This window comes from Otolemur garnettii, unplaced genomic scaffold, assembly GCF_000181295.1.
Source record: "Otolemur garnettii isolate 467f Iridium unplaced genomic scaffold, OtoGar3 scaffold00029, whole genome shotgun sequence".
NCBI classification, from domain to species: Eukaryota; Metazoa; Chordata; class Mammalia; order Primates; family Galagidae; genus Otolemur; species Otolemur garnettii.
Genome location: NW_003852424.1, coordinates 15508812 through 15520362, shown reverse-complemented (window position 1 = coordinate 15520362; position 11551 = coordinate 15508812). Strand labels below are relative to the sequence as shown.

Sequence of the window (11551 nt, the reverse complement as noted above, 5' to 3'; positions counted from 1 at the left end):
TTCAGTTGCCAAGAATGAATTAAACTCCTATTGTGTATTAACTATTATGCCAGCCTGCCAGCCTCTAGAAGGGATGCAGGGTTGGGAAGAGCCTCTTCTGAGATTTGCATGACTGTGCAGACAGGTGCTCAGGTAGCAAGCAGGTGCCTCCTGAACAATGTTGGCTTGAGAAAGAGTTTGCAAACTTGTAAGCAGGGGCAGGACCCCAGTTCAGTGGGTGAGACACAAAACTTATGGGGTTAGGGGTCCCAAAACCCTGGTCATCAAGCTGCATACCATTTTAATGCAATATTTAACGCAAAGGAAGCCATGATGAACAAAATATGCATATTTTACATAAAGACAGGATCTAACAGATTAGGCTATGGGTGGCCGAGTGAGGTGAGCTGTATAAGTGAAAAATTAATCAGATCTCAGCTTTCTTTAAAATGCTGGTATTGGGCCTGGTGCAGTGGCTCACATCTGTGATGCTAGCACTCTTGAAGGCCAAGGTGGGTAGATTGCCTGAGCTCAGGAGTTCGAGACCAGTCTGAACAAGAGCCAAACCTTATTTCTACAAAAAAATAGAAAGACTAGCTGAGGGTTGTGGCAGGTGCCTGTAGCCCCAGCTACTTGGGAGGCTGAGGCAAGAGGATAGCACAAACCCAAGAGTTTGAGGTTGCTGTGAGCTACAGTGACACCATGGCATTCTGCCCAGAGTGATAGAGTAAGACCCAGCCTCAAATAAATAAATAAATAAATAAAAATAAATTTAAAAAATAGGGTGGTGCCTGTGGTTCAAAGGAGTAGGGTGCCAGCCCCATATACCGGAGGTGACAGATTCAAACCTGGCCCTGACCAAAAAAACTGCAAAAAAAAAAAAAATAAATAAATAATAATTAAAAAAATAAAATGCTGGTGTTTTGTTCATCATGGATTATTTGTGCATTTATTCTGAATTTTTAAAATATTGCATGAACCTAGTATTTATCTTGACAGTGCGTTGTGGAGTTCTTTTGTTTTGGCCTCTATTTAAAATTTGGATTTGAATGTTAAATTTGGGTTGTAGATTCAGCCATTCCCCAGTTTATGCATATTTCAAAACATCACGTTGTATACCATAAACAATTTTTAATTGTCAAAAATTTTAAATTTTAAATTTTCAAAAATTAAAATTAAAAACATACACTTTTGGAGCTGAGACAAATGCTTCACTTGTCTCATCCACATCCCAGCCCTGACTTTTCCTTTGGGGGCAAGAGAGGACGTGCTGGAGTGAAGAGGGCTCAGCTAACTTTCACCCAGTTGCGGCAGGAAATCTCCAGACCTTCTGATTTTCTAAGAGTGCCTGGAAATTTGGATTTTTCACCCCAAATTCTCCTGATTTAAAAACATTGGCAACAGATTTAAAAACTTCCAAGATTTTTTTTTGACACATGAGGGAACAACTGGTTTGCACCCCCAATGTAGACAGTCATTCTTGGGGGGTATGGGCCAGAGAGAGAGGGGTTGGGAGGTGGGAGGGCAGACAGGGAGGAGGAGCTGCTTGCTCCCAGGCACCTGGTTTCTCTGTGCACTGCGGGGGAGGACACTGTTGCTTGGAATGAGCAGGGAGGTTCCTGCAGGGATGACAGGAGCTCTGGAGGAGCCCAGCTGAGGAGGACAACAGCCCTGATCACGGAGCCCAGGTGGTGGTGGACACAGAATGTCTGCCTTAGCTAAAGTCCCTGAGTTCACAAAATATGGTGGCTCCATCTCCCTACATAGGAACGTCTCCCTTTTAGGACCCCTTACTGCTTTTGGAGACCAACCAAATGTTTCCCAACATCACCTGAGAAGCTTGTCAAAAATGCAGATTCCAGGGTCCAGTTCCTGCAAGATTCTGCTTCGTTCCATCTGGGTGGGGGCCCAGGAATCTGCATGTTAAGATCTAGGCCTCTAAGTTAGGAAATAGTAAAGCCCTGGAAATTATGAAATGAGCTTAGGCAAATGACCATGGGTTGCATCTCTCTGAGACACAATTTCTACCTCTGTAAAATGGAGCTAATAATAATCCCGCCTTTTAGCTTTAAGCAGCCAGGGTTCCACGAGAGGGAGCCTGTGAGGTTTTCAAGGAAGCGGCGCCGCTGTTATTATTGTTGACTTTCTTCCCTCAAACTTGAGCTCCCGGAGCTAGGATTCGGGATTCGAACCCGCTTTCCTCCCTCGGAATTCGAACTCCCCCTCGTGCCTCCTTGACGTAACGAAGTTACCCCAGGAAAGCCGCTCCTCGCCCTACCCCCAAGACCACCACGGAGTGTTGATTTGCATATTAGCATAGCCCCGCCCCCTCCGCGCGTTCCGGGCTCATGGGTGGCTCTCGGCGGTGCCACTCAGCGCTCCGCCCCCGGCCCCTCCCGCGTCCAGAGCCCCGCCCTGCCCTAATCGGCGCAGCCTACCCCGCTGCCTGCCCTGCGCCCCGCCCCCTGTCCTGGCCTCCCGCCGCCGGGGCTCGCAATTGGTCTCGCTGGGACGCCGGGACCTGCCCCTCGAGCCCCGGCCCCGCCCCTCGGAGGGGAGAACGAGGGCTAGCCGGCTGGGGCTGCGGGTTCGGCTGCGCGGCGGGGCTGAGGCGGCCGCGGGGCCAGATCGCAGGTAAGGGCGCTGGCGATCAGGGTCCGAGAGCGGGGATGGGAACTGAAAGCTATGTCGGAGGCCCGGGAAACGGGCTGGGACGGCTCTGATTTGGTTGCGGACCGAGTTGGGGGTCGGGGGTAAGCTGAAGAGGGGGCTGGGGCTGGGGATTCGGGCTGTAGTTGGGGGTCAGGGCTGGAGCTGGGGTCGGGACTGGAGTTGGAATCCAGGTTAGCTGGGGAAGGGGCTGAACTTGGGATGGAGGTTAGTTGGGGAGGGGGCTATAGCTACAGTCGAGGTTAGCTGAGGAGGGGCCGGAGAGTGGAATTCAAAGTCTGAGTTAGTTGGGGAGGGGGCTGGGGTTGATTGGAGGGTGCAGGCTATTTGAGGAGAGACCTGGGAGTGGAGTTGAGGGTAGAAGATGTGGGGGAGTCTGGGATGGAGTTTGAAGGGAGGCTAGCTGGGGAGAGGGCTGCAGATAGAATTAGGGCAGGGTTTAGCTGGGAGGGGTCTGTGGAGAGTTGTTTGTCGAGAATAGTGATGGAGGGACACAGTGGTTAGAGTTACCTGGGGAAAGATCAGATGGACAAAGTCAGGGGCTGGCCAGGGAGGGGCTGGGGAATGGGAGGGTGGGCTTGTCCCAGAAGGAGTCCAGGAGTATGAGGAGAAATGGAGAGCTTGAGCGTGCATTGGGTGACTGGGGGCTCGTGTTAGGGGGGGACATTAGGACTGGTGGTGAGAAAGATGTGGGGTAAGAGGTGAAAGAGACCAGGGAGTAGGTGTTTTGCTAGAGGTTGACTATTCAGGAGGTAATGGGGGGGGGTCTCAGGTAGTATTCAGTTATAAGAAATTTGGAGAGGAATCGCCCCCTCAGGCTTTCTGGGGCAACTAATCATTTGGCATAGGAAAGGGCATGGGGCAGACATCCTTGGGGCATAGGGAGCTTCCGGAAACTGGAGTTCAAAATACTTTTTGAGGTCTATTTCTAGGATATAGGGTGCAAAGGAGAATGTCTTAGGAAGCAGAAAGGCTCATGTTGGTGACTGAATTTTTCAGGAACTGAAGTGGGAGTTTTTGGGACGATGCTATTGAGGGACGTGGGTGGCACTTTATTTCTCCTGGGTAGCGGGGGTTGCTAGGGGCTTGGAGGTGGGTGGTGGAAGACAGGCTTGACGAGCAGAACCCACAGATCCCCAGCTAAGAGTCTTTAGGCAGTTGCTAGGTGTCGGAGAGGTAAATGTCAAGTTCACAAACTTGTGCCCCCAGCAAGTGCAGTCTGATCTGTGGAGATGGTGCATTGAGGGGCTTGGGAGGTGGGCCTGTGTTCATATCGGTCCTCTGGCTGCTGACTTAGCAGCATTAGTGTAGTTTGCTACTCCTGGAAAAGGGGGAATAATAAAAACAGCATCATGTGCCTCTTAGGGTTGTTGCAAGTATCAAATGAGGATTCCATGTCCCAAACACAACTTCCTGGCACATCATGAAGTTCCTGAAGCATTGAGGAATATGCTCTAAATAAAATTTTTTCTTGGGGTGGTGGGGTACAGGTGGTGGGGAAGTAAAATGAGTGGGTTGCCACGGAGTGGAAGAAAGAAAGCAATTGGTACCTAACTCTAGTCCTTGAGGTGCACATAAGAATAACCCTAGGAGCTTTAAAAGACAATCTGCAAGGAAAAAAAAAGTCTCTGTGTTATTAAAAGTGAGGAAAACAATCAGCCTGGACCTGGCACTGGGAGATTCTGAAGACTTGTCAGGAACAAGTGCATCTACCTAAGAGAAGGCTGCTTGAGTCATTCTGACTTAGGTGTACCTAGTAACAAACCATTCCAATGTGGGCTCTGTAAGGAATCACTGGGCCCTAGTTATATGCTCTTTATTTATGAGCTTTACAACTTGACTTCATATGACACGTTTGGGCACTGTGGACATTGAAACCAGGTCATTTTCTGGGGTGAGGGCTGTCTTGGGAGCCACAGGGTGCTAAGCATCATCCCTGGCTCCACCCACTCAGTGCCAGGAGGACCTATCAGTCGTGACAGCCACAAATGTCCCCAGATATTGCCCAATGTCCTGAAGGGGCAGAATCACTCCAGTTGAAAACCATTGTAATAGACAAAACTAATTTATTTTCTCATTTAAAAACCTCATCTTACCTTTGAGTCTCAGATAGTGTGGCCATTCAGGATTGGGGACTGATGGTTTGAGAGGGCTGGAAAATGATCACACTGCTTTTAGAGAATTTTAGAAATGCTGAGTTATTTCCAGGTAGGTCTTATAGAAGTGTCTATGTGACTTCTGAACACTTAATATTGATTCTGAATATGTGATTAATTTACCAGTTCCAGGCAGTGAAAGATGCTGGAGTTTGTGATCTGCTTCCTTGGTTTTAAGCATGAGGTTTCTAAAGAAGCTTGAATGAATTTTTCAGGTGATGCTCGGTCTTACAAAGGAGCTTTATTTAGAATATATCCTTTGACCGAAGCAATTATTTTCTGCTCTTGTTTCATGCTTAATAAAGCCTGGGGCCCTGCCGTGTGAAGGGAAAGAGAAATAAACATGAATCACTCTCACACGCAGATGACCTGGCTTTGCGTTGCTGAACAGAGACACTTCTTGTGCAGCATGTCACAGCGTGCAAACCTTTCTTCCCATGCCAGCTGTTAGTGCAGCTTTTCTTATTTGCCCTGTGGACAGTGATGATCTTTAAAATCATATTTATTAAGTCATTCATAGTTTTGAAGGTTTTTGGTGATTTCTCACAAAAAGGTTATACCTGGCCTCTATGGATTTGAAATGTCCCCGTGCTTTCCAGAGAGGCTAGTGATGACAGTTGTGTGACTGATCAGGGTGACACAGCCTTCTTGTCCCTCTTACCTTGTTCCTTGCAGGCTGCTGTGTCTTCACTGACAGGAACACCTCTGTGGGTGATTGCCCATACCAGATTTCTGTCCCAGGGAAGGTTTGTCTCTGAACTATGACACCATTGTGTCCTTTTGCAGTGGACTTCTGCAATTCCACAGCGTCCTTGGTGATGTCGGGGTATCTCCCTCCGAGCATTGATGTTCATTTGGACATACATTGACCTCACTTGTCACTGCTTCTTGCTGCTGTACCCTTTGGGTTAAAGAAAAGCATTCATGGTCCATGTCACCCCGGAGACTTGACCTGGCAGACTTAATGTGAGGGCTGAGGAGATGGGGGCGACTTGTCCTTGGTGGCACACTGGCCCCAGCAGGTCACTCCTGTCCTTCTTGCCTGCTTTGTAGCATGGGTGAGCCATCTCTTCTCCTTGCTCCTGTGTTGTTCTCATCTCCCACCGGATCTTGCCATGGGTGGGCCCATGGGCTGCTCTGAAATTCTTCCAGAAACAGTTATGGAGGTTCTTGAGAACCTTGCAGAGAGGAAGGTCTTTATTGCTTTTTATTCTTTAAATGGAGGCTATGATTTAAATATAATAAAATTCAACTATTTGGTTTTTAAAATAAGTTTATAGGCTCGGCGCCTGTGGCTCAAGCAGCTGGGGCGCCAGTCACCTACATCTGAGCTGACGGGTTCAAATCCAGCCTGGGATCGCCAAACAACAATGATGGCTGCTACCAAAAAAAAAAAAAGTTTATAGAGTTGTGCAACTATCCCCATAAACCCCTTTTAGAACTTTCCATCATCCCAATAAGGTCCTCTGTCCCCATCAGCAGTGACTCCCCATCCCCTCACCAGTCCCTGGCACCCATGAATCCACGTCTCATCCCTGTGTATCTGCCCACTGTGGACATTTCACATAAATGGAGTCTCATACTGTGTCCCTTCTGTGTCTGCTTCTCTCACTGAGCATGATGTCCTCAAAGTCCATCCATGTAGCAGGTGTCAGAGCCCCCTCCTTGTCATGGCTGAGTGATAATCAATTGCATGGTTGGACCACATGTGTTTGTCCACTCATCTGTGGATAAATATTTGGGTATCTCTACTTTTGGTGTTGAAGCCCAGTGCTGCCATGTAAATGTTTTTTGTTTTTTGTTTTTTTTTCTGGGTATAGGTAGCCCAGTAGACTGAAGCTTGGGGTGTTCACCCAGGGGTGTTTTCCCCACTCTTTTGTCTACTTTCTTTCCCCCCACCTTGAGCTGAGAGCTTTACTATCTGTGCTGAGAGCCTCCCAGCCAGCAGATTTCAGCTCTTGTCTCTCTTACCCCAGCAGTTGAGCCCTTCACTGCCCCAGTAAGCTCCCTAAGTCGCCAATCAGATGGTCACTTCCCTACCACCTCCACCAGCTCATCCTCCGTGCTGGAATCATAGGTCCTCATGTGGCCTCTATGTTCCTGCATGAGTTGGCCCCACCTGACCTTTCTGAGGCCCCCAGTCATCCCATCCTTCGCTCTCCCCCACCCCAGGTTTCCTGCATGCTGCTGTTGCTGTCTCCATTGTCTGAACCACTCTTTCCTTCCTCTATCCAACAAAGGCCCGTTGTGTGCCTATTTTAAGCTTCAGAATTTGTGCCAGGCCCTGGGAGTGCCACGTGAATGAGCTGCCTGTGTGCTGGCATGGGGATGGCAGCGGGGTCGGGGTGCCTGAGCCCTGGTGCCTGCCTTGGCTCTAGGAAGCAGGGTCCCTGGAGCAGCACAGAGAGGGGGCTTAGCCTGTGTGTTCTGTGAGCCTCACCATTGTGGGCATGGTTAGGAGTCTCTTAAGGGTCCTGGTATGTGGTTGGGGGTGAGTAATTGGCCAGGAAGGTCCAGAAAAGAGGCTAGAAAGAAGCTGTGAAATGGACACGTGTACCAGAGGACAGCTGGAAGGATAGCACCCCATCTTGGGGTATCGACAGTGGCGGCTGGGTCTTTCCTTCTATCTAGAACAGGTTTGTTCAACCTGGGCCATCTTGAGCCCACAACTAAGGCTCATGCTTTCCTGACTTTGTCTTTGCTAAATTGCACAGGGCTCCTGGGGCCGCCGTTATCAATGACCACAAATTGGGTGGTTAAAGCAAAAGAAATACATTGTCTTATGGTCCTGGAGGCCAGACATCTGAGATCAAAGTGTGGCAAGGTTGTGCTCCTTCCAGAGGCTCCAGGGGAGTGTGCTTCCTCCCTCTCCCAGCTCCTGGAGACTCCAGGCTTCCTTGGCTTGTCGTCACATCACTGTAATCTCTGCCTCTGTCATCACATGGGCATCTCCCTGTGTGTGTCTCTCTTTTCTTCTGTGGATACCTGTCACAGGATCAGGGCCCACCCCACTCTAGAGTGACCTCATCTTAACTTATTACATCTTCAAAGACCTTATTTTCAAATAGGTCCCATTCTTGGGTGTAGAGGGTTAAGTCATGGACAGATCTTCCGGGTGGGGGGGCATAGCTCAGCCCTGCAATACCTAGAAAGCAGCTGGCCCCCCACATATGGTGAGATTCAGGATTTCCCTAGTCAGCATTGTCCTGGCTGCTGAGTCCCTTTTGTGCTTCTCCCTCCTTCCTTCTGTCTTTCTCAACAAGAGAAAAACTAAAATTTGAACCACACAAAATAGAGATTCTGAATTCATCGGCCTCTCAGAGGTGGCTGGAGGAGGGAGGCCACAGGTTATCACTCAGTTCCCTGAAAATCGCCTGCCTCGTCCCCCTCCAACCTTGTGCAGTACACAGGAGGACAAGGTGGGAATTTTAAAGCCCTCTATAAATATTAGGGTTTTTTGTTTTTTTGAGACAGAGCCTCAAGCTGTCACCCTGGGTAGAGTGTTATGGCATCACAGCTCACAGCAACCTCCAACTCCTGGGCTCAAGTGAGTCTCCTGTCTCCATCTCCCAAGTAGCTGGGACCACAGGCGCCCGCCCCAACGCCCGGCTATTTTTTGGTTGCAGCCATCATTGTTGTTTGGTGGGCCTGGGCTGGATTCAAACCCGCCAGCTCAGGTGTATGTGGCTGGCACCTTAGCCGCTTGAGCCACAGGTGCCGAGCCAATATTAGAGTTTTGTTATTAAAATGATAGGCTTTGAATAAACCAGGGTCTCTTGAACATGGATACTAGGGCCATGTCACTCTTTGGGGTAGGGCCATCCTGGGCATTGCAGGGTGCTGGTAGCATCCCTGGACTCCACCCATTTCATGCCAGGGACACCCCCATCCCCCAGTGTGACAACCATGTCCTCAGACATCACTAACTGTTCCTGTAGGCAGAGTCTCCCCTAGTTGAGAGCCATTGGGCTAAACCATATCTAATAATATGTTCTGATTCTGTGATTGCATTAAATAAAAAAGATAAGTCTGGGCTTTTAATAGACTTTGGTTTTTAGAGCTATTTTGGATTCATGGCAAAATGGAGCAATAAGTACAGAGAGTTGCCATATACACCTGCCTCCATCCCCACCCACGTCTCCCCACTATCAGCACCCACAGCAGAGGGGCACGTTTGTTACTGTCCCCATCCGTGAACCTGTACGTCGTTATCACCCAGAGTTCATAGCTGACATTGGGGTTCACTCTGGGTGTTAACCATGCTTTGGGTTTGGACAAATGTGCAATGACATGTGTCCCACTGTAGTATCCTACAGAATTGCTGGGCTCGGTGGCTCATGCCTGTGATCCCAGCCACTCAGGAGGCTGAACTGGGAGGATGGCTTGAGGCCAGGAGTTTGAGACCAGCCTGAGCAAGAGTGAGCCCCCTGTCTCTACAAAAATTAGAAAGATTAGCCAGATATGGGGGCACATGCCTGTAGTCCCAGCTATTTGGGAGGCTGAGGCAGGAGGATTGCTTGAGCTGAGGAGTTTGAAGCTGCAATGAGCTGTGATCATGCCACTGCACTCCAGCCTGGGCAACAGAATGAGAAAAACAAAACAGGCATAATTTCACAGACCTAAAAATCCTCTGTACTCTCACTATTCGTACCTCCTCCCCTAGTATTTTGATATTATGGGCAGAGATAAGATTGGTGTAATAACCTTGAATGGCTGGTGGGAAGGACCTTTGTATACTATGGATACTATGTAGTTTTATATGAATAATTCTAACACATTTATCATTCTGATAGTTTATTGTCTAATAGAAACACAACGAGAGCTTCACAGATAATTTTAAACATTCCACTTGCCACCTTAAATAAATAAAAATGTGTAAAACTGACATTAATGATATATTCTTCTTAACCCCATAGATCCAAAAAAAAAAATTTTTTTTTTTTGAGACAAGGTCTTGCTCTGTTGCCCAGGCTGGAGTGCAGTGGCATCAGCCTAGCTCACAGCAAAGTTGAACTCCTGGACTTAGGTAATCCTTGTACCTCAGCCTTCTGAGTAGCTGGGCTACAGGTGCCTGCCCCCATGGCTGGCTGATTTTTCTATTTTTAGTAGAGACAGGGATCTCACTCTTGCTCAGGTTGGTCTTGAACTCCTGACCTCAAGCAATCTTCCCACGTTGGCCTCCCAGAGTGCCAAAATATCACTTCAGGCATCTGTTTTGAAGAAAGAATGAACGAGCTATTTTACATTCTTCTTTTCCTCCTAAGTCTTAGAAGTCTGGTGTGTGTTTTGCACCTTGAACCCCTCTCAGTTTGGAGGAGCCACATCTCAGGCACTCAGTGGCACCTGAGGCCAGTGCAGGTCCAGGAAGTAAACAGGAAAAGTCTCAGGAGAAAATAACACCTCTGAAGGTGTCTGAATGTATCTTCACATTTGACCACTTTGGAGGTCATTTTTAGAACTACTCAAGTATTTGCTTTGCTGAGGAATGATACCAGATACTAAGAAAATACTTTCGAGACTTCCCAAAGGATGAGGGAAAGTCAGTCTACTCACTGCTTGCTAAAATGAAGGTTGAAAGATTTACAGTGCATTAAATAAAAAGAACATTGGTGCTATTTTGGAATGCAGAGTGTAGGTCAACACAAGAGAACGCACAGCTTGGTTCTAGCAGAAGTGAACAGATGATTTGAAAAACTTGTGTGGATTTAGAATCAGGGAATCTGAGAAAGTTCAAGAAGGGCCCTGGAGATGCCCAGTCCTGGGGTCAGTAAACCTGGGCTCTGGGCCACCTCTGACTCACAGTCAGTTTTTTTGAGACAGAATCTCCCTCTGTTGCCCTTGGTAGAGTGCTGTAGCAGCACAGCTCACAGCAACCTCAAACTCTTGGGCTTAAGTGATTCTCTTGCCTCAGCCTCCCAAGTAGCTGGGACTACAGGTGCCTGCCACAATGCCTAGCTATTTTTTTGTTATTGTTGTCATTGTTGTTTAGCAGGCCGGGGCTGGGTTTGAACCCATCAGCCTTGGTGTATGTGGCCAGCATCCTAACCACTGAGCTACGGGCACTGAGCCATAGCCAGTTTTTGCATATGCCCCAGGAGCTAAGAATAGTTGTCATATTTTTAAGTGGTAGTGGAGAAAAGGTCAAAAGAAACAGAGTATGGCATGACATAGGAAAATTATATGGAATTCAGAACTCAGTGTTGAAAAATAAAGTTTTATTGACACACACATTCTTGTGTTCTGCTACAGTGGCAGAGTTGAGTAGTCACCATAGAGACGGAGCTGCAAAGCAGAAAACAGTGTGACCCGTCCTCATACAGGAAAAGTTTGTTGGCCCCTCGGCTTGCATGCTTCACAGATGACAAAAATGTGGCCTGGACCTTTCATGAATTAGTGGTCGTACTATGACTTGATCTTGGGATTTAAGCTTTTATCACTTCATTTAAGCTTCCCTGTCAGCCTAGCCCTAATAGTCAACTTCAGAGAATTTGCCCTGAATAGTCTTGCTAGGAGCTTTTGTTCTGTCGTCTCATTTATGAGTAGGGGTTAATGATTCTGGAACAAACATACAGGATGTTTTTTTTGGCTCGGCGCCTGTGGCTCAAGCGGCTAAGGCGCTAGCCACATACACCTAAGGTGGCGGGTTCGAATCCCCAGCCCGGGCCCACCAAACGACAATGATGGCTGCAACCAAAAAATGGCCAGGTGTCGTGGCAGGCGCCTGTAGTCCCAGCTACTTGGGAGGC

General features: G+C 48.2%; 1 protein-coding gene across 1 annotated transcript in view; it reads left to right on the top strand.

Annotated features, from left to right (window-relative positions):
• The first annotated feature begins 2554 nt into the window (after positions 1-2554).
• Positions 2555-11551, top strand: part of GNG7 (G protein subunit gamma 7) — a 166824-nt gene continuing 157827 nt past the window's right edge. Inside the window, exon 1 of the mRNA XM_023512609.1 lies at positions 2555-2613. The gene's annotated coding sequence lies outside the window, so the exon portion shown is untranslated. The remainder of the gene's footprint in view (positions 2614-11551) is intronic.